Source organism: Anomaloglossus baeobatrachus, chromosome 4, assembly GCF_048569485.1.
Source record: "Anomaloglossus baeobatrachus isolate aAnoBae1 chromosome 4, aAnoBae1.hap1, whole genome shotgun sequence".
In the NCBI taxonomy this organism is placed as follows: Eukaryota; Metazoa; Chordata; class Amphibia; order Anura; family Aromobatidae; genus Anomaloglossus; species Anomaloglossus baeobatrachus.
Window position 1 is genome coordinate 391,015,178 of NC_134356.1, and position 23,850 is coordinate 391,039,027.

Genomic DNA, 23,850 nt, shown 5'->3' on the forward strand with positions numbered 1-23,850 from the left:
CTTTTGGCCATTTTTCAGCGCTAAAAACGCATGCGTTTTTACCGCGTTTTAAGTGCGTTTTCAGCGCTTTTTACATGCGTTTTTGTTTCAAAAAAAGCATATGCGTTTGTCATGTTATTGGGCTCTAAAATAAAGTTAAGAGATTCAAAAACAAAGATGTCTGCCTTTCCTGTCTAGTTTATGTTAATGTGTTATGAAGTCATTTCCTGAAACAATGATAACTACAAAGTCATCAAGGTAAATTCATGCAAACCATTTATAATACGCTAAATAAAAGTAAAAAACATATATTAATCATCCAAACAATATTTTATTTATTTTTTTGCCTTTTTTACAGTCATAAAGCAGTTTCTTACCACAATGACATGTTTTTAAGCTAACAAAATTTATATTCAAATTTTTCACATAATTAGGTCCAAAACAAAAACATTACAAAAAACACAAAAATTACATTACTGATCAGAAAATAATTGACTACTGAAATAGCCATGAGGTTGGTCACGTGCCCTCAAATTTAAATTTACAGGAGGCTGAATATTTATTTGGGAATTTTGGGGTTTATGAGTTGTTATGGGTTGTTGAAAATATTGTTGTTGTAAATTTGGATTAAAGGGAATTTGATTAACAGAATATTGTTTTGGTATGTACATTGGGTTTATGCCCATATTTTCATTAGTCTTTTCAGTTGGTGGGTTTTTTAGATCTGAATAAATCTGTTAAATTTTTGAAATTATAGAGCCGGATGAAGGGAAACTACCCTCTTCCTCATAACAACTCAGCATCCCAGATATGGCAGTCATGCATGTATTTTTTTTTTTTTAAATCTTTAATTTTGCGAATTCGACCAGCAATACTAATTCCAAAATGATCTATGTCATCTTCATGTGCAGTTGTATTTAATAATTTTAAAGTTTCATTACAGATTACTTCTTCCTCTAATTGTATATTTCTGGGATTTTTTTTTTATTTTTTGGCTTTATATATTTTGATGGTCCCGAGTTATTGTTTGTTGCCCTAGGTGGTGATTTTTCAGGTACACTGACATTTTCAATATCCCCTTCATTTTCTGAGGTAATGTGTTCAATACTGCCACATGGCCCATCCAGGTCTTGTTGATGAAGGCTCTCATGGCCTTCACCATCACCAACAGGTGTTTCTAGGGATGTTAAATTTCCTGAAGTTCTGAAAAAAACCCATCACATTAATCAAAAAACAAAACATAAAAACAGTCAAACAATTCTGATGATAACATTATTTTAATAAAACAATGAAAACATACAGTTACATGAATACTTACTCTCTGTTTTTGCGACTTGTGCATAAAAATGACAGATCATCATAATAAATAAAATTAGGTTTCTTGGGTGAACTCCCACTTTTCATGCCCTCATTCCTTATTTTATGAAATCGGTCCTTTACAGATCGCCATCTTTTGCGCACGTCAAGCTCTATAACAATTTAAAAATAAAAATAAATAATTTTACACTATAAATTTATGTTCTTACATATTATATAATAATATAATATAAAATACAAAATTAGACATTATACCAATTCTATGTTGTAATGCTGCATCAGCCTCATGCCATTGTGGAAAAAGTTCTGCACAAATTGTTCCCCAACAGTCCATCCTCTTTGTTTTCTGCATATAATCTGGGCATGTAGGATCCCATAGGCATGGCATGGATTCAACCTGTTTGGTTAATTTTAAATGTATATATTTAATATTTAATACAAATATCATAGATTTATAAGCTAACCATTATCATTTTTAAAAGTATCTTGCAAAGTAGTCCACAATACATCATAGCAGATTGAAAAAAGACAAATAATTAGTTTATTTTTAAATTAAAATTTCAATATATATATTTTGAGGAATATTTTTTACATTTATTAATTATTTAAAGGATAATTTAGTATAGGTTATTTAAACTTTTCAATACAGTTCTAACATATAATGAAATATTAATTGATAAAAATAAGTAAAATATTCATTAACTTACCATAGAAATTAATTTGCCAACATCTATTTTCATTCTTTGGAACCAAGCCATTTTATACACAAATCTCTCCAATTATGTTGAATTTGAGAAATCACAATAGTAGCAGGCACAAAAACAAACACATCTCAGTATTTATAGGAAAAAGGAAGTGATGTAGGTAATGACGTTTATGCCTTGATTATTTCCCTCCTACAACTGCGTTTTTGCTAGTGAAAACGCTGGTAAAAAGCATGTGAAACGCTTCTAAAACGCAGATTATTCAATCCAACATGCGTTTTGACAATTCTCATTGACTCCAATGTTAGGGAAACGCTGCAGAAATGGCAAAAACAACTGACATGCTGCTTCTTTTTCAGCATGGTTTTTGACCCAAAATATGCAAATTAAACGCTGCAGAAGAAAAAGCAAAGTGCAGACAGGATTTCATCTTTTCCCATAGACTTTGCTGGAAAACAAAAACGCATGCGTTTTAGCGCAAAAACGCTGCCGCTCAAAACGCTGCGGAAACGCGGAAAAAACGCAACGTGCGAACATAGCCTGACACTCCACACTATGGTTTCTCTGGGGATTCTGAATTACATAGGCAAGCTCGTGCATTGACCCACTGTGTGCTCATTAGTGATCGGTCTGGCAGGGGTTGATCTCTCCTAGCCTGCTGGTTACCTCTAGGATCACATGTTATGAGAAACCTATCACAGCTTACTGCCTTTTTAAGATGGTGGAAACTGACTTCCTGTGTTGATTATAGCTTTAAGTGATACCGGTCTATTTGCTGTTGTGATCCAGTTGCTGATGAACTACTGAGTGCTGTTTGGTGTGTTGCACATCTAGGGTGGAGACTGTAAGAAGGATGGGAGCACGTCCAGGGTGAGGACTGTAGGAAGGATGGATGTGGGCACATCCAGGGTGAGGACTGTAGGAAGGATGAGTGGGGGCAATGGGAATTCTCTTGTCTGTTTATTTCCTCCCTGCTTTTTTTTTTCCTCCTGATCACATATTATATAATACCTCTGTGTGTGATTGCTGTGAGTTAGATTTTTGGTTTCCCCATTTGTCTATTTGTGTGGGTTTAACCACTCCTGCCCCAGCCCTCCCCTGGGGTAGAGGAGAGGAGGTATTAGAGCAGGGCTGGCCAATTGCATGGCTAGGTTGGCAGTCCAGACCTCTTCACCATCAGACGTACCTCTGGGATAAGGGACAGCTAGGGCCCCCTACCCTGAGAGCCAGTGTAGGATCCCCGTTCCCCGGTTATACCTTTAAACTTCATGGCAGGTACATGCTAATGAATTGCCCAGCTCATATCTAGATCACCTCAGTCTTCAATCGGGCAATCTCTCCAGGTAGCCGGATTTTTTTCTAGTTTCAGACTTCTTTATACTAGTTATGCAGTTAAGCACTTAATGCAAATAAAGTTTTGCCCTGTGAGCAGTAAACATTGTTTATTGTTATTATAAAGTGGGGGTCACTTAAGTGCACAGTGCACACCATGGTATAATGTGTGATGACATGTCTGATGAGCTCAATGGCTTACTGCACAAAGCATGGGTTATCAACATGCAGCAAATGAGTTTTGAAACTGAGTAAAAGCTTTCTTGCTGCTGGCTACTTTTACTATTGCATCAAGCACAAAAGTCTTTAAGGTCATTAATGGAGGTTCTTGGTAATATTTGAAAGTACACATTTTCCTGATTCGCTTTAAGTCATGATTTTTATGTACTATGCCTGTCATACATATGGCAATGTATAGCCTAGGATTGTCAGGAAATATGAAGACTAGTTCCCAGCTACATACAGGCACCGTTTCATCAAGACTTGTTTTGCAGTTAATCTTGATTAACATAGCCCCAAATTCATTAAAGGGATCATGTGATGTCAGATACCACTCTTAACCTGTAGATATAGTGTTAATCCTGCAGGTATTGGCTTAATCTGCAGGTTGAACCTTTAGACAGGTGTACGACCACTCTATTGAAAGTAGGGCACCTGGGAGGAAATTAACTTTATTCCTCCCAGTAGCTGTCAGCTTTCAGTGAGTTTTTAGCAAGTTTTTGATGCAACGTATTTGTTGCTCCTCCAAAAAAACACAGAGTCATACAGTACCAGGAAAGTGGTGATAGAAATCTTATGCCCACTGTGCTTCTTTATCACTCAGCGTAAACTGACCTGCAGTGTGTGTGTGTTTTAAATCTGCAACAAGTAAAATTTCTCTTGAGGGTACTCTGCGTTTTATGTGTGGATTATCCCCATTCACTTGCATTAGTTGAAGAAAATCCGCAGGTATAATGCGCACATGCAAACACATTAAAATCACATGTAGTGTGTGTAGAACTGTTTCAATATAGTTTTGTCAAAGTCAAATACCAGTATCAAAAACAAAGGAGCTTTGTTTAAAACATGATATACCAACAAGAGGCACAATAAACTCAGCATAAAAAGGTCACAAAAAAGGCATGTAAAAACACACAAAACAATAAAAAAACTAATTTGCTTATGTAAGTGCAGAAATTTAGCATTGTCAAAAACTCATCAAAACCTCATAGTAGCAAAGTAGCCTAATAGTACATAGCAGACTGTGTCAAATTATGCCTACCCCCTACACAATGCTACCACCAAGCAGCTAGAGCCTATTGTTCTGCCCATGAAAAGTGTCGGTCAAATGGCACCACTAGCACGATAAGAGCATTAACACTTATTGTGTTCATGACACAGAACCTCTCATAATAATGTACCAGTCACTTAGCAATGTCCTTTATGGTTTGAGTGAGTATACTCTCGCAGAATAGATACAATGATGCCTATAATAATATACCGGCTATTTTTCTCCTTTATGGTGAATTCTCTGCTTTACCAAAAGGAACTTAAAGAGCCAGTCTTCAGACATGCAAATGTAAAACTGAAATCAAAATTAGTCAATCCCCTTTGGTTTAACAAAATGTACTAACTTTCTGCTTTTTGCAATAAACCAATCAACAAAAACAACATAAAAGCCTCAATACAACTAATATAACAAGCGCTTTTTCCAAATTCAACAGAAAATGTCACTTTTAATTACTTTTAGCAACAAAAGCTTCTTAAAGCACACAATTATAAATAAAGAATAAAGAGAACTTCTAGAGAACATTGATACACTAGAAGAGAAGGGATTGCAGCAAGCAAAAAAACACTGAAAGATAAAAATAAACTAGCATTAATAAGCAAACATAAAAAAAACAGTCTAAGTAGTCAATAAATGACATGTGTGATCTGGTCAGGAAGGGGACAGTAAAATGCCTGCGTTAACCTCTACATATCTCCAGCCATGTGCTTTTCACTACATTGGTGTGCCAGGTACTGGGCAACAGCCACCACCTCCTGTGAAACTGTAGAGGATCCAACCCATGCCCGGTGTTCTGGGTTCACCGCGCACTTGATGTGACACTGGCAGTGTTCCTGAGGAATTCTAGCCATTCTTCATGGACAATAGTTCAGCCACCTCCTTCAAATCCCGCCAAAGATTTTGCATGAGTTTCAAGTCAGATGACTATGACAGCTATTTCAGGACCTTCCAAGCATTGTTGGACTTTGAGGTGTGCTTGGGATGATTTCCTGTCAAAAGGTCTAATAAATCCAAGCTTTAGAATCCTCATAGAAGACATTACATGTTATCCTATTATTTCCAGATACTTGATAGAATCCATCTTGCCCTTTACACACTGAAGGTTCCTGGAAGAAGGAAAGCAGCTTCAGAGAATTACAAGTCTCCACTATGCTTCACTATAAGCAGGGTGTTTTTTTCAGACAATGCTTCATTTTTCATCCTCTATGCTGATCCATAGGCCTGAAAATGTTTAGTTTTGTTTCATTAGTCCACAGTACAGAATCAGAAATCTTCTGTGGCTTATCTATATGGTTGTATGCATATTGGGAAATTACTTCTCATGTGCTTTTGCGGTATTAGAGAAGAACGTCTTGCGTTGAAACATGGAGACCTTCTGCTTTTAGTATGCAGATTGCTAAAACCTCTATACTTGCTGCTACCAAATCTTGCTACAGGTCTTTTGTAATCACTCAAGAGTTTTGGACTACCTGTCTCTGAGAGCAGTAGGCGATAGTTTTCTCTTTCTGCTACATGTAGTCTTTAACTTTTAACTTGCAAACTATGCTTCTAAAGGGTACTTTACACACTGCGATATTAATACCGATATCGCCAGCGTGTGTACCCACCCCCATCGATTGTGCGACACGGGCAAGTCGCTGCCCGTGTCACACAACATCGCCTGGACCCGTCACACTACTTCCCTGCCCTGCGACGTCGCTGTGACCGGCGAACCGCCTCCTTTCTAAAGGGGCGGTTCGTTCAGCGTCACAGCGACGTCACAGCAGCGTCACTGAACCGTTCCTGCGGTGTCACACGGAGCGATGTGTGCTGCCGCAGGAACGAGGAACAACTTCGTTACTGCTGCAGTAACAATATTTGAGAATGGACCCCCATGTCACCGATGAGCGATTTTGCACATTTTTGCGACGATGCAAAATCGCTTATAGGTGTCACACGCACCAGCATTGCTAAAGCGACCGGATGTGCGTCACAAATTCCGTGACCCCAACGAGATCGCTTGAGCGATGTCGTAGCGTGTAAAGCCCGATTAAGGGTACATGCACAAGATGAGTTTTTATTGTTTTTTTGACGATGCGTAATTTTGCTGTATCAGAAATGCAGCGTTTTACAGTTCAAGCAAAGTGGATGTGATTTCTAGAAATCTTATGTTCACTGTGCTTCTTTACTCATCATAAACTCACCTGCGGTGCATGTTTCTAATCCACAGCATGTCAATTTCTCTTAGGTGTACATTGAATTTTCTGGTCGGAATTTCCCCATAGACTTGCATTAGGTGCGGAAAATACGTAGGTGAAAAATGGACATGTGTGTTTTATGCATTTCAGTGGGGTAAACGCATGTGATATCATTACCAGGAGGTTTTATAAACAAAGCAGCTTTATTTAAAGCATGACCCACCAGAGACAAAAAATGCAGCTTCAAAAGTGCAATAAAAATGCATGTTAATAAACGTACACAAAAATGCAATGAAAAAATGCAAGTAAACTAACGTGCAGAAATGGTGCAGCATCAAAAACTCAACAAACACTGATTGTTGGAACGTAGCCTAACGTTATCTCTAGGAATATTCAGTTTGCTATCTTTTTTGTATCCTTTGTATAAACCAATGATCTCAACTTTTTGGACCAATCCCTTTACAACCCAATAGGAATTCATACAGGAGGGCATTGGCCATGAGGAATGGGCTAAGATTTCTCAGCAGTGCACCAAGAAGCTGGTGGTGCCTGTCTTTTCTGCCCATTTGGAGCGGTTTATAACTGCTAAGGGTGCACTAAATGGTAATGACACTTGTCGTGAATGGGTTGACTAAAGGGGGCTTTACACGCTACGATATCGCTAATGCGGAGTCGTTGGGGTCACGGAATTTGTGACGCATATCCGGCCGCATTAGCGATGTTGTTACGTGTGACACCGATGAGCGATTTTGCATCGTCGCAAAAACGTGCAAAATCGCTCATCGGTGACATGGGGGTCCATTCTCGATTATCGTTACTGCAGAAGTAACGAAGTTGTTCCTCGTTCCTGCGGCAGCACACATCGGTACGTGTGACGCCGCAGGAACGAGGAAGCTCTCCTTACCTGCCTCCCGGCCGCTATGCAGAAGGAAGGAGGTGGGCGTGATGTTATGTCCCGCTAATCTCCGCCCCTCCGCTTCTATTGGGCGGCCGCTCAGTGACGTCGCTGTGACGCCATACGGACCGCCCCCTTAGAAAGAAGGCGGTTCGCCGGTCACAGCGACGTCGCCGGGCAGGTAAGTATGTGTGACGGGTCTGGGCGATGATGTGCGACTCGGGCAGCGATTTGCCCGTGTCGCACAACAGATGGGGGTGGGTACCCACACTAGCGACATCGGGACCGATATCGCAGCGTGTAAAGCGGCCTTAATTCTGAGACTGCAGTAGTTATTACACGTGGAATTTTGTGTTGTGTTTGGAGTAACAACTTATTATTCTAGTTGTTTTGATGCATTTATTTTGGTTATTTCAAAGATCAGAAAGTTTGTACACTTTGCTAATAAGGTTAATTAGCAATAGGGAATGAAAAATATTGATAGCAAGTCTAGTTACATCTTCCTATGCCAATCTGATGGGTCCCATATGGTTTTCTTGCCATGTTGTAGCAACCCTGGTGTTGTCTTATCAATATACTAATTTATATTACAACGCCATAATTCATTATTATGGTATTATTATGGTAGCATGGCTTCCACCACCTCTACTCATGTGCGTCAATGATAATAACACACAAGTCAATTTCTTTTATTTTAAAACGTTCTTCATCCTTTATCTTGATATATCCACCTTACTTGGTACATCTTTTATATTAGTATCTGATAAGTAAAGGCTAAACAGATATTATTGAAAGCTAGAATAAAATAAAAAGTACTTTTAATAATAAGTATTCAAGAAGCAATTGTAGAAACCTGTAGCTCAGAGCTGATTGTACCAATTACATCACGGTCAGTTAATTCCATAGTATCGCGGTTACATTGGTTTCGCTGAGTTTACACACAGTTCTGTCTCTTCCCTAATTTCTGTCTGCATTATTTCCCAGCATCATCTGTGTGCCTGTCTAGCCAAGGCAATACAGAACTTTGAAAAAAGACAATAGGGCCATAATAAAACACAAGAGAAGGGAATACTACACAGATCAATAAAAGAATGCACAGAGAACAATGTATACAAATGAATAGAAAACTGCACCAATGAAAGTCGTAGAGAAAGAGCTGATGAATGGACCAAGCTCAGCTGACAATTTATATGACCTTTCTTCCATTGTGGCTGTCAAACATACCGTCATGTCATAGCTTTCCATTCATCAAGTAGTTGGTGCTGTTTTCATAAACCTGCCGGCTGTGGGAGCGCAGCTAAATGCCAAACGACTTTAAATCCCACTATATACCTATTGTTTAACTTTATGTTTGAGATTAGATGGGGGGTTTCAGGTTAATTTTCTACTTGGTGATCTAATATCATGAGAATATGCCCAAACAATGCATCAGCTTTGCTATTTTTCACAGAATAGAAATGTACAGTCAGCTGCACTTCCAATAAAAAAGTATATATTGGAAATATAACATACATGAACATATACTGTATATACCTTTTTTAACATTGGGACCCTATGCATGGCATATGTCACTGTATGGTCTATATAGTACGATCCTTAAAGGGAATCTGTCAACAGTTTATGCTACCTCCTCTGAGAACAGCATAATGCAAATATAGAGACCCTGATTCCAATGATGTGTCATTTAGTTTACTGGGTGCAGCAGTTGTAATACAATCAAAGTTTTTAAATGTAGAAGAGCTCAGAAAGCTAACCTCACTCATTCCACTGCTTTGCTTGTACATTGTCTATTGACAATTATCAGAGGAGGGGGCATGGTTGAATTAGAGCTCTTGTACACCGCGGTCGTGGCAGTGATAAAGTCCTACTGATAAAATAATCATTATAAGTTATAAAACAGCATACAGCCTAATAAGTGACACATCCCTGAATTCAGTGTTTTAACCCCTGGATATCATGTTGTCCTCAGGTTACATAGCAAAAGCCTGCTGACAGATTCCCTATAAGGGGTATAAGGCAATAAATATTCCTGGCATTCAGTACACCTCCAACATAAGGGAAAAAACTAAGGACCTTTTCATCAAAATGAGTTTGCCCAAAATCTAGCATAAAACACTTTGATAAGTTGAAACATTTTTGTAAAATCCAATGTTGCACAAAAACGTTGTTACTCGGTGGGACAGAGGCGAAACAGTGGTGTGATGAGCTGTGGCCTGCTTACTACAGAAATATTACTCCAGTCCATGACCGGAGTATGGTTTGTGGGGAGGTGTATGGAGGCACCTCTAAATGAATAAGTAGCCTCTGACTACAACATACCACTCAATAACACCAGCTTGAACAACACTGGTTATCCAGGCCTAAATGTGTAGACAGATGTAGAAAGAATTACATTTTGCTACTTTGAGTTATTAAGTGATTATTGACTGCAAAAACGCCGAAAAAGGGATCTGACACTGGATTTCACAGTACTAACTGCATGCATTTATTAGCTTGAGCACTTAGACCCAACAAGGCTTGTTTACTTATTTTGAAAAACCATGTCAGAAGGGGTGTATAATTCTGTTTGACAATTTTTAGCCTTATAGTTAAAGGGGTTGTGTTGGACTTTAACATTGATGGGTTATCCTCAGGAAAGGTCATCAGTGTCTGATTGGTGGGAGTGCAACACCCGGCACCCCTGCCGATCAGCTGTTCTTGGTGCAACCGCCAACTGGAACTACTCAGATGCAAAGCTCCTCAGCATTGCTTTGTCAATTGTATAGTGACAGGGGTGGGTATTGCATTTCTGCCCCCTTTTCGCATCAATATAGGGCGGATGTGCAGTATTCGGCCATAGCCAATATTCCATCCACGGAGCTGTGCAGCTTTGCAACTGAGTAGTGGTGGCCAAGGGAACAGCTGATTGGTGGAGATGTAGCACTCCCCCTGATCAGACATTGATGACCTTCCTGAGGATAGAATATCAATGTTAAAGTCCCAGACAATCTCTTTAAGTTAACATTTAGTGTGTTCAGATCAGTTGGTATTGTGAGATATGGTGACAGAACCTGGTTAGGCATAAGTAAACCCCTTTATTCCCTACAGTATGACAGTCACAGAGGTCCCTTTATGTCACAGCCAGGCACAGTGACCGCAAAAAAAAGCTGTATTGTAGATCTTTATATACTTAACATAGAAGTATGAATAGGCATTAGCAGAAGTACTCATGTTCACATAAAACTGCTAAACACCTTAAAGTATACCTCAAATACATAGAAAAGGGTTGTAGTACAGGAGAGTCTACATTTCTAACAGATTTTTCATCTAAATAGCAGCACTGACCGGATGCTGTCCATGCTGTAGACTGGTCATGTCTGAGATAGCGTGTCCTCCGCGGCCTTCTAGGCCCCCATGTCCAGTGAAGCAGCCAGCACTGTTGACTGCATTGTGATTCTACATCATTAACCATGTAACTCTATAGAGGATCCTAGAAGACCAGTACATATAGTGTGTGACCAACCCACACCACAGACTATGACCATTTTGAAGCAAAATGAGCTAAATGGGATAGAGACACGATCACTGTGCACACGCCTGCTTTATAACTGTACGACTGTATAATTGAAGGTACCCTGTAAGGCAGAGAAACAAAGTAAGGCTCTGTTCACACTTTCATTATGGTGTTTTTTATTAACATTGATTGTTAATATTATTTGTTATCGTTATGTTGTTATTTTCTATAAAACAGTGATCTAAACAGTTAAAATGAAGGTCAGGGGTTGGCAAATTCCTGCTCAATAAATAATAATTGCACTCACTGCTGATACATGATCGCACGCAGCATTATCAGGATCCTATCACAGGTGTTGTGTGAGTCTAGCAGTGCGGAATTCATGGCAATACCTCCAGGCAAGTTCTACTTAATATACAAGAATTAAGAAAAACAACTCCTGTTCGGGGCCAGCTGTATGTAAATGGAGTGCTGTCTCACAGCTTCTGACTCTGGACTTCCCGTAATATCTCTGATGTTTCAATGACATTGTTTATTAGTGATGAGCGAGTATGCTTGTTACTACTCGGTACTCGCACGAGTATCATTGTACTCGGGCTACTCGGTGGGTACCGAGTAATTTCGCGATACTCGTGCTGTACTCGTGGTCTTCATCCCTGCATGTTGGCGCTCTTTTGAGAGCCAGCCCTCATGCAGGGATTGGCTGGCAGACCACTGCAATGCCACAGCCCTGTTAGTTGTGGAATTGCAGTGATTGGCCGGCCTGCACAGCGTGACCGAGCCTTTATACCGGCGGGCGCGCTGTGCTCTGCACAAAGCCATCTCATATTCCCTGCTTTCCCCGCCCACAGGCGCCTATGATTGGTTGCAGTGAGACACGCCCCCACGCTGAGTGACAGGTGTCTCACTGCACCTAATCACAGCAGCCGGTGGGCGTGTCTATACTGTGCAGTAAAATAAATAAATAAATAATTAAAAAAAAACGGTGTGCGGTCCCCCCCAATTTTAATACCAGCCAGATAAAGCCATACAGCTGAAGGCTGGTATTCTCAGGATGGGGAGCCCCACGTTATGGGGAGCCCCCCAGCCTAACAATATCAGTCAGCAGCCGCCCAGAATTGCCGCATACATTATATGCGACAGTTCAGGGACTGTACCCGGCTCCGAAAAGCAGGGAATACGAGATTGTTTAATGAGCGGCCGGCTTTTTCAAAAGAGGAAAAGCCGCCGGAGTTTAGTGAACAGCAGTGCAGCGCCGCGGCAGTGATCGGGGAACGGTAAGTAAGAGAGAGGGGGGAGACTGACCGACAGACTGTGAGAGGGGGACAGACAAGACAGAGAGAGACAGACAGAGCAAGACCAACCGATGGGAGATAGAATGAAAAAAAAAATGACCGATATCGCTAGAAAAAAGCACAAAACGTGCGTTTTGTACATCGGAGTGCCACACAATGTTTTACGTAAAATTTTTCATGTATTAATCTCAAAAAGTAACATACATTAGCTCTATCTCACTATTGGGTATGTGCCCTTAACATTTCCGCCATGAAAATTCATTTTGGTGTCATTTTGGAAGATTTTCTGGTGAGTCCGTAAAAATGGCGTAAAACTCGGACAAAATTGTTCACAGCTGTGACTTTTGAGTGATAAATGCTTCAAGGGGTCTTCCCCATGCTGTTGCCATGTCATTTGAGCACTCTTCTGAGACTTTTGTGACATTTTTAGGGTTTCTACATGCTGCCGGGGGTCATTTCAGAAAAATACTCGGGTCTCCCATAGGATAACATTGGGCTCGGTGCTCGGGCCGAGTACACGAGTATCTTGGGATGCTCGGCCCGAGCCTCGAGCACCCGAGCTTTTTAGTACTCGCTCATCACTATTGTTTATTCCTCTTCATAAGCCAGAATTTCATGGCTTTCACTGTCCACTTATAAATTCCATCTAATTGCATACCTGAAATTGCTGCTGACTATGAAATTGAGGGGGAAAATGATTTTAAAATTGGAAAACTGCCTTAGAAATCACATAAGTAAAGTTATTAGTTTTTATCCTTGGAATATTGGCCATATCAATGTATTCAGAGCCATACATTGCATCCCATCACTATCCATAGACAAAGCTTTGTGTCCTATGTGTCCTATATGGCTACTAAATAAGTGCTAATGCAATGCAGCCAAGACACAATGGGGAAACTTTGTTTTTTTATATACTAGTCGTAATCAAAGGCCCACTAGTGTAAAAGGCACCAGATTTATTAAAAATGTAGGTCTTTGTTAACCTGGTTTCACACTGCGTTCCTCTCCCCGTTCAGTGGTCCCATTGGGCTTCCATACAAACCCCCCGCAAAACGGGTTTCAGACGTTTGCGCTGACAGGGCCATTAACTACAATGGTTCAGATGGAGTCTCCGTGTGCTATGTCGTGCACCATTTTCGGAAGTATACGCCTATTGGAGGCGGACACAAAGACACAGTCTACTATGTAAGAGTGTCTGCCTCCAATAGGCGTATACTCCCAAAAATGGTGCACAACAGAGTGCATGGTAACTCCATCTGCACCATTGGCCCCATCGGCACATACATCCGAAACCCGTTTTGTAGGTGAAGTTTTTTATGCCAGTATTCTGGCATAAAGTCTATAAGAAATTCGTCTTATGGAAATCTGTCCATAGCAAGGATACAAACAGGGGTACAGTGGTTGTGCACCACAAGATTTAGATAGAGAGTTGCCTACCAGCAATAATTGTTGGCACTGGTAGCACAGTATGCAGTATCCTTAAAATGTCAGTATTGCCTTGTGAAGCTAGCATCTCAGCAATCTGTTCTTTCGTACCCCAGGTTATTTACACTTCCAGCGTACAATCAGGTAAATAAATCATTTAACAATGTAATTGTTTGGTTTCAACTTGTTTCTTCATTTTTGATTCTTCACGATGAGATCTGATTGACTCCTCCTGTCACTACATGGTTATCTCTGCATGTGTTAATCATTTTTCAGATTGAGCTTGGTGTGGTTCTAGGAAATCACCGCCTCTAGCCTGGATGTTTTATTTTACCAGGTGTGTGCCATTATGGGGGAAAATTACGGGTGACCTCAACTAGTATCATGTAACTCCGAAAATAACACTTCATCACTTTCACACCGTGTTGGACTACAACAAAATGGACACTGAGAAATAATAAATGTACGATTTTATTAGTAATGTATACAGAATATTTAGATTCTTCTATCTCTAGGTAAAACGTACGCTGCATAGATGCTTTCCTCCAGTAGACTACTAAGTAGAGTAGTAATTCTGGATCTCACAATCTGGTTACAAGTGTCTCGCCCCACCAATCCAACTGTATTTTCCATCAAGGGCCAGAAAAGTAACATTGTTCTGATAACTTAAAGCACAAATGGGCATGAAATCTTTACTTCCACCCCTGACACCCTACTGACATTCTCTTGCTTAGGAACAGTTATATGTACAGATGGCAGAATGCAGAAAACGAAAAAAAAATAATTAGCAAAATAATCAGTTCTGCAAAAATCTCAGCTATTAGTAAACGGAGACAGTCCCAGATTAGCTAGAATTGGTTGTGTATTGGTTCCTATTTGTACACATTGTATGTGGAGGTCACAGGCATTTCTAGAAGAGCTGAACAGATCTTTTCAAGGTCGGATTAGTCGACTTCGCCGAATTTTCCCAAACATTTCATTTTGCACTGAATTAATTTGTGCGAATCTCAATAATAGAAAGCTTGTAATTGCTTGGAAAATACATATGGGAGAGAGCAGAGAGAAAGCCTCGCTATGCATAAGAGCATACACTTTACAGGAGAGGAAGGACCTCACTAACCATAGAAGCTTATGTCGCGGGCGGGGAGGAGGGTGTCAGCACACTACGCTCACCCCTTCTGCTCGGGTCCGGCGGCTGCTGCTCAGTGGTGGCTCGAGCCGTGGGCCGGATCTCGGGGGTTCTCGAGCGGCGCTCCTCGCCCGTGAGTGAAAGGGGTGTTGTTGGGTGTGGGAATTGTTTATTGTCCGTGACGCCACCCACGGTTGTGGTGATTTCACCACCGCTGCTCAATATAGGGATCCCGGGGATGGTGATGAAGAGCAGCCAGGTGTTGTGTTGCCCCTCCGTGGGTAGGGGTTGGTGATCCCGGGGCCCGGTGATGGTGAGGGAGGTGCAGGGCCTGGTGGGCGCAGGGACGCGGGGGCAGTGCTGTGCCTTGCGGCACTGTGGTACTCACTCAGCCTGAGACGTTGACACAGTTTTACGGTAAACCACACGGCTGGAAAGACGGTTCCCACGGACGGCTGCACTTGCTCTCCCAGTAGGTGACGGTGATGTCCCTTTTCCTTGCACCTTTGTTTCTGTGTTGGTAGCGATGGGTTCCCACCGGTAACCCGCTCCCTGGCTTCAAGCTGGACCGGAGGAGCTCTACTCTTTGCCCGCAGGCGCTGGCCCTGAGAAACTGGTGCCTTGGCGGTGGCGGTGTCTCTCCTACTCTGGTTGGGCTGTTGCCTTCAATCGGGACTTGGTTGTTGGGGGATCTACGTCCCCTTCACTGACGGATTCGGCAAATTATGGCGAATCCTAGCCTTGCCGGGGTCCGAGAGGCCTCTGCCCTGGTGCTGACTGTCCTTCGGTACACTGCTCCAGACCGCCGGGCCACTACCCGTCCGCGGTCCTTCCAGGAACTTCCAAACGGTCCCCCTCCAGACAGTCACCGCCGTTGCTGACCTTGCTGACCTGTCCTCCACACAGCTGGACTACTTCAGGCTTTCTTTCTGTCACCACTTTACTTCTTTCTACTTCCACTACTTGTTTACTCCTCCACTTAGCTCCTCACTCCTGCTCCTCCCTGAGCTTTCTGCTTCCACTTCTCCCTCCTAAACTGAACTGCCTGGTTTTTCCCGCCTCCAGAGCTGTGAACTCCTCGGTGGGCGGAGCCAACCGCCTGGCCCACCCCCTGGTGTGAATCATCAGCCTCTGGAGGAAGGCAACAAGGATTTTTGGTTAGCTTTGGTGTTCCTAACTGGGATGTAGGGTGTGGTGGTGTGTGACCTGTGACCCCTGGCTTGCCCAGGGCGACACACTTACACTCCACAACAGAGAGAGGACCCTGATAATCATAAGAGTTTACACTCTATAGGAGAGTTAGGACCCCACTGACCATAAGGACTTACACTCTAAATGAGAGAGAGAGGACCCCACTGACCACAAGGACTTACACTCTAAATGAGAGAGAGAGGACCCCACTGACCATAAGGACTTACACTCTAAATGAGAGAGAGAGGACCCCACTGACCATAAGGACTTACACTCTAAATGAGAGAGAGAGGACCCCACTGACCATAAGGACTTACACTCTAAGGCCTCTGCCACACTCACGTGAAATTCACGTACGTGCCGAGAGACACGTATTTCCCCTGCGTGTTGCGTGCACGTAAGTACGTGTCTCTGGTACGTGCGGGACACGTGTGTTCTACGTGTGCTATCCACGATAGCACACGTAGAACCGGTAATTAACATACTCACCTGGTCCTTCCTGCTGTCCGTGGTGCTGATCTTGGGTCTCCTGCCCTCCCGTCTCCCCGCTGCTGCTGCTGCCAGGCAGTGAAGTGAATATTCAATGAGAATAATGAGCGGCGGTCGGCAGCAAGAGGCAGCAGCGGCAGAGACAGGAGGGCTGGAGAAGGTGAGTAAATGTTGGTTTTTTTTTCACTGACACGTGTGTTTTCTCCGGTGCGTGTCACACGGGACCGCATCCACACTACACCCGTGTGGTACGGGTGCGGGCCGTGTGACACCCGTGCTGCCGGAGAAAACACTGACATGTCAGCGCTTTGAAAAACGCACACACGTACAAACGCACACGGACACACGTTCCATGTGGTTTTACGTGTGTGTGCCTGCTACAATAGGGTAGGATTGCTTAACATGTCTCCGTGCCGCCGGTACGTGTAAAAAATGACAAACACGTACCGGCGGCACGGATGTGTGTCACAGGCCTAAAGGACAGAGAGAGGACCCCACTGACCATAAGAGCTTACACTCTAAATGAGAGAGAGAGGACCCTGCTAATTATAGAAGCTTACTCTGTATAGGAGAGATAAAGAGGACCCTGCTGACCATAAGAGCTTATACTCTACAGGAGAGGGAGAGAGAGGACCCTGATGATCATAAGAGCTTACACTCTATAGGAGAGAGAGAGAGGACTCCGCTAACCATAAAAACTCACACTCTATAGGAGAGAGAAGAAACCACTGACCATAGCTTACACTGTATAGAGCTTACACTGTATAGGAGAGAAAGGACAAGCAGTGACCATAAGAGCTTACACTCCACAGGACAGAAAGAGAAGACCCCTCTGTCCATAAGAGCTTACACTGTATACGTAAAAAGTGAGGACCCCACATACCATATGCGCTTAAACTGTATAGGAGAGAGAGAGAGGACCCCACAAACCATAAGAGCTTGGACTATACAGGAGAGAAAGGACCTCGGTAACCATAAGACCTTACACTCTACCGGAGAGAGAGACTTACACAGTGATTCTGGAGATGGAAAATGACTCTGCCATACAAACTGTGTTCCACTGGGAATCGCTGATCTATGATGGCCCTGGTACTGACCACCTATACAAGGAAGCCCACATGAATACACAAAATAACATTAGCGTGCTCTCTAATGCTTCAGAACTGTGAGAAATGGTGGCAGGGAATTTTTTTTTTCTTTTTGCGAAGAGCAAATTGAATCTTAAAGTGTTCAAATTCATATGAAATAGAACATTTCAGGAAATTTAACAGAATTGTGATCTTACGCGGATAAATCTGCTCATCTCTAGTCATGTCTAGTTATCAAATTTTAACGCATTTTCTTATCCCAACCATATCCTTAAAACAATGAAAAAAGAGAGAGAGGGCGCTCCTGTGTGGGATCTTAATGTACCGAGGTATGTACAATGTGAGGTGCACACTCACCTGATAGTGTTGTACGTCAGGTACAACACTGATAGTGGTATTGAAGGGGGATCGCAAGTTCACCGCTCCTTGTCAGCAGGGATCCAGTCCTCCTGACTCCGCAGGACTCTGCTCACACGATCGGGGTTTCCACGTGCAGTGTGCAGCCGCCGGACCGGCGTCTGATAGCAGCTCCTCCTCCGGGTCGGATGGTCCCGTGATCACAGATGCGGTGATTCCCCAGCCCCTGGTGTTAAATTCAAACGGATAGTACGATCCTGGTTCTGGCTGCAGCAGCCCCGTGAGCTCCCTTAGGGAGATAAAGATGCAAGGGAAAAAAAAAAATGCACGGTTTCGCTGCGCTGCTCAGAAAGGTAGTGATAAGGTTATTTGGGATGTAGATTTATTAATTATTTACATGGCACTACGCGTTTCGGGGGTACAACCTCCCCCTTACTCAGGTAGCCTGAGGAAGGGGGAGGTTGTACCCCCGAAACGCGTAGTGGCATGTAAATAATCTACATTCCAAATAATCTTATCACTACCTTTCTGAGCAGCGCAGTGAAACCGTGCATTTTTTTTTTCCTTATATCCTTAAAACAAACATTCAGTAGTGTTTTTTCTAAGTCTTTTTTTACATAGTGATATGGGACGTTCTCTATCTTGTCTCATGTGGTGAAAAAAAAAAGAATGAAATACAGATAGAAATTACTTGGAGCGTGTTATTAGGTAGCCACTGAACTTGGTGCAGATTGGTGGAAAAGATCAACAACACAAATTTAAAGCACCATTCCAACATTTCTTTTTGTTTCAGCACTGGAGTAGAGCTTTAAATGTAAATACCCTGCCCCCTGTCTTATACTTAGTGGACCCGTAGAAGTACCAGGAGGTACAAAACGGCCGTCGTCCACAAGGAGCCTGCACCCGGCTCTCTTACCGCTCTTTTACCTTGCTTTATGGAACGAATAAAGAACAGATTTGGATTTTTACTGTGAGTGCCGTGGCTTTCTTTCTTATTGTGAACTATCTGGATCTCCTTCCAGTTTCCACAAGCACCCAGGACCAGCGCAGTGGTCTGTTGACCGGATCAGACTCACTCCTCCCTGGCACCATCATATGGCACAAGGCGGTGGTGCACACCCACTTCTCTTTTGATTTATTCAACCTGTCTTATACTTACCTGCCTCTATCTTCATCTTTTTCCAGCGTCGCTCCAGTTGGTCTCCGGCATTTTGTGACATTGCTGGCAGCACCAGTGTTTCATGGAGCGTGCTGCAGGTCACAACTCAACGTAAGTTTATAGGAGCCTTCTTCTGGCGTCGTTCTGGCTCTCATACACTTGCATTGAGTGCTTGTGATATAACTACTAAATTCAGGATGACAGTCAGAAGTTATATGTGAAGATATCGGAGTGGCGGCCAGATAGGAGCGCTAGGGAGCAGGAGGACATGGAGGATTTTAAAATTACAAACCTTTTATTTAATTTAAAAACCCTCCATCTTCACATACATCATCCCCTTGAGGGATTAACGGCAGGAGCAGCTCCGGGAGCGGCGAGCCTCCACAACATTTACCAGGACCCACGGTTGCAGTGACACCGGGTTGCTCTTACTGCACAGGACCTGCGGTGACATACCATACCATACCATAATCCCCTTCACCACCGGGTCCTACTCAGCACATCCCCCTCTCTCTTTTGTAAGTCAGAAGTTACAGGCACAAGATGGCATTGTGGGATTGGAACAACACAGAAAATTGATGAAGCCACCGGACGTAGATTTGAAGCACCACCTAAGTGCTAAAAAAACCCGCTGGAGTGAGGTTTTATGGAATTATTGCCCTTCTGACAGCTATCATTCTGAACTTTGTGAACCAAGGAGCACATTATGAAATGAATACTGGGCACCTGCACAACCTCTCCCCCTCATCGTTCTGCCACTTTTTCCAAAACATTTGAACATGGTACACAGAATTGCTCAGAACATGTTCTCTGAAGAACACTACATGTGATCTGAGCCAAATGTATTGTATTAGACTCTTTTTACACCTTCCATCATCATTTTAAAAAGTGTAAAATTGCGATTCTAAAGTGGAGATTGTAGGGATCTAGATTCTATACATTTAATCACTTCTTTTATCTCCTTTTGATTTTGTTTTTATACAAGTCTTTGTGGTTGAATGGAAAAAGAGATCACACATACATATTGTACTGCTTCCTATAAGCCGCGGCATAGTGTGTGGCCTTTTTTCTATGGATCCACAAATCACTAAATCTCGAAATTTCATTGTAGACCGGTATCTGAGTAAAAACGCTCTTCAGATATCTGTACAATCCAGAAATGTAACAAGAAACCATATCTCAATAAAGGAGCTTTGTAAGCTACATTAAAAAGAAAAAAGCTTACAACTTTTCCTGCCTTTTTTTGAGGGGGGGAGGAGGGGTCTACAGACATATGGAACCACTTATGAACAAGGAATGATTGTTTTATTCAAACGGTTTCTCACATCAGACTAATGCGACCTTAACCATTTCAGTGCCAGATGTGGGAGTTTTGCATGGCTAGATACGACGCGACTCACAATAAACATGCGTTTTGTCAACTTCTTGTAGCATTGCATGGTCTGCTCTGGCAAGCATTAAGATGAAACGTGATCGTTTCCACCAAAATATAGTCTTATAACTAAAACTGAGCTCTTGAGTCTCGAGAGACGTCAGTTTCCTATGCAAAACATGCTTGTGGGAACAGGATATGAAGCAAAGTACCAGAAGGCCAAAAATGCCAGTGCTCTCAGTGTGATAATTCAGGACATATTTAGCATTAATATATTAAAGAAAAGGTGGAGTTGTAAGGATAATGGTAATAACGTCTCATTCAGTAGATCCACCAAACTATAAAGTAGGGCACTCCTCACAGCCTTTTCGTGAATTAGACAGGCGGCAGGCAGTGCTTTAGACTTCTATCATCTGTTATTAGTTAGAAAAGTTCAGCTTTCGGACAGGGCTACGTGAGTGACTACGCAGCGAGCATTGTTTGCCATTTCTTTCTTTAATGAGCCCCTCGTTAGACACATTAGGTGCTGATGTTGAATTCTGTCCCAGATGTGCAAAAACCATACAATGCACCCAATTTATTATGTGTTTTTGCTCTTCAAACCTCTCTAGACTAGGAAAATAGAGTCATAAAATGCAACAGATTTATTAATGATTTTGCTAAATATTATTGTAAATTAAAGGGGTATTCCCATCTCCAAGATCATATCCTAATATGTAGTAGGTGTAATAATATTAGCAAATATCTCCATTTAGAAATTAGTATAGTTCTACTGATATAGCCATGTCTCTTATCTCATGTGCGGGGTATTGCAGCTTAGGATCCTTTTCTTATGCTGTCTCTTGGCTGGCTTAACGGGCTATTCCCATCTCCAAGATTCGATCCCAATATGTAGTAGGTGTAATAATAGCAAATACCTCCAATTAGAAATGTAATATAGGTCTCCTGATATAGCCATGTCTCTTACCTGATGTGCAGGGCATTGCATCTTAGGTAGCCATGGTTACATCCCCTCAGATAGTGACAGTTAGTTACTCGCCTAAACTGCAATGCCTTGCACGTGAGGTAAGAGAGATACCTAATCAGGAGAACTATACTACATTTCTAATTGGAGGTATTTGCTAATATTATTATTGCAATATCCAATGGAGAAAGACTGGGTATTGATGCCGCACTGCCGTAATGAAAGAAATATCCAGGTGTAAAGGGTGCTTTACACGCTGCGACATCGCTAGCGATTGCTAGCGATGTCGCGAGCAATAGCACCCGCCCCCGTCACTTGTTCGACTAGTGGTGATCGCTGCCGTAGTGAACAATATCGTTATGGCAATGTCACACGCACATACCTGTTCTGCGACGTCGCTGTTGCTGCTGAACAATCCCTCCTTCAAGGGGAGGTGCATTCGGCGTCACAGCGAAGTCACAAAACGGCCGCCCAATAGAAGAGAAGGGTGGGGAGATGAGCGGCCGGAACATGCCGCCCACCTCCTTCCTTCCTCCTTTCCAATGGACGCAGGTAGGATGATGTTCGTTGTTCCTGCGGTGTCACACACAGTGATGTGTGGTGCCGCAGGAACAGCGAACAACCTGCGGAATGAAACACCAACGACATTATGATTTGGAGTGACGTGTCAACGATCAATGATTTTTGCCATTTTTGCGATCGTTGCTCCTAGCTGTCACACGCTGCGATGTCGCTAACTACGCCGGATGTGCGTCACAAACACCGTGACCCCGACGATATATCGTTAGCGATGTTGCAGCGTGTAAAGCACCCTTTAATCAGTAGTGATTTATTTCTCTACACGTTTTGGAGAGATCACTCTCGTTCTTCAGGAAAATCACATATCTAAGAAGGAGACAGAACTCTCCGAAACGCAGAGAGAAAGCGCGGCATCAATATCCATTCTTTCTCCCTTGGATATTGCTGTTGTACACGTGGGGTTGCTGCAACTGTATACCATGGCCATCTCAGTTGATTGTGAGTCACACAACCTGACCAGGTGAGCGTTTTCAATACTCAGCCTCCTCTGTAATTCTTAGATAAGACCCCATTTTGCGCTTCTTTTTGTCCTCCAGCAAGCTACATTTTTAATATCCTTATTTTTACGCCTACTGCATATTGGGATAGGATCTTGGAGATGGGAATACCCCTTTATGGCAGCCAAGTGACAATGTGGCGCCCCTGACCTGGTCAGGCACCACTGAGTACTGCACCCATGCTGGGGACAGTACAATACAGGTAATCCAGAAGGCTGACCGAGGTGTGACTACACAGGCGCATAGTGATCAGGTCTCACACATGTACCTTTGAGAGGACCCCTGGGGATCCCAGGAGGGGGAAAAGCCTTCACCTTCACTGGAATAGTGGAGGGGGCCAAAAGCCTCCATCTCCTCTCAAGGGGTGTGGTAAGAGAGTCTGGTTGCTAGGTGGCGTAGGCAGGCACAAAAGGGAAAAGAGAAGGAGGAGTAAACAGTCTGGAGTCTGCAGCAGAGTGTGGAGGAGTGAGGAGCAGGAAAGTGAGGCTCTGACAGGAGCAGCAGTGAAGGTCCCAGATGTGAGCCGGTTCAGAGCAGAGTCCAGGGAGCTCCGAGGAGAGCTGACCCCTTCCCCTGGGCTGCTGTAGTCTGACAGCGTCCGCGCAGTGGCTACCGACGGGGAAGAACGGTCACCTAGGAGGGCTACCCGAAACCCATCTCAGCTAGAGAGAAGAGCACGGAGTGGGAAGTAAGGAGACTGCTAGGGAGTACCAGGCCCAAACGGGCGGCAGATCCCGAAGCGGAGATAGATCCAGCTTTCTTTTGCTAAACCTGCCGGTGTGGGGCCCTCAAAGCCCACACCACAACACCTAAAAGCCGCAGCCACGTAGCCACAGTTAGGGCCCACAGTTCACAGGAGGCAAGAAGCTGGAGTGAGCTGGTCCAGGCAACAAGCAAACGGCAAACGAAGGGGAGTGAGGCTTCAGCAACTTCCCTGGGTGACCCCCATAGGGACTAAAAGTCGGGGTTACCCCAAACCACCAAGGGCTAAGGAAGGCGAGTTGGTAGTCACCATCAGAAGTCAGCCTGAAGGATACCTGGTTCCAGCCTGGTTCATCCCAGCTACGCCCGGGTTACTCACCCTGCCATCTGAAGTGAGTAAAACCCCTGAAAGACATTCTGCGTGTGTAGAGTTATTCTG

The 23,850-nt window shown here is 43.1% G+C and overlaps 1 protein-coding gene across 3 annotated transcripts in view; it reads left to right on the top strand.

The window, feature by feature from the left end:
* FRMD4A (FERM domain containing 4A) overlaps positions 1-23,850 on the top strand; it is a 720,232-nt gene that overhangs the window by 212,337 nt on the left and 484,045 nt on the right. The window lies entirely within an intron of this gene.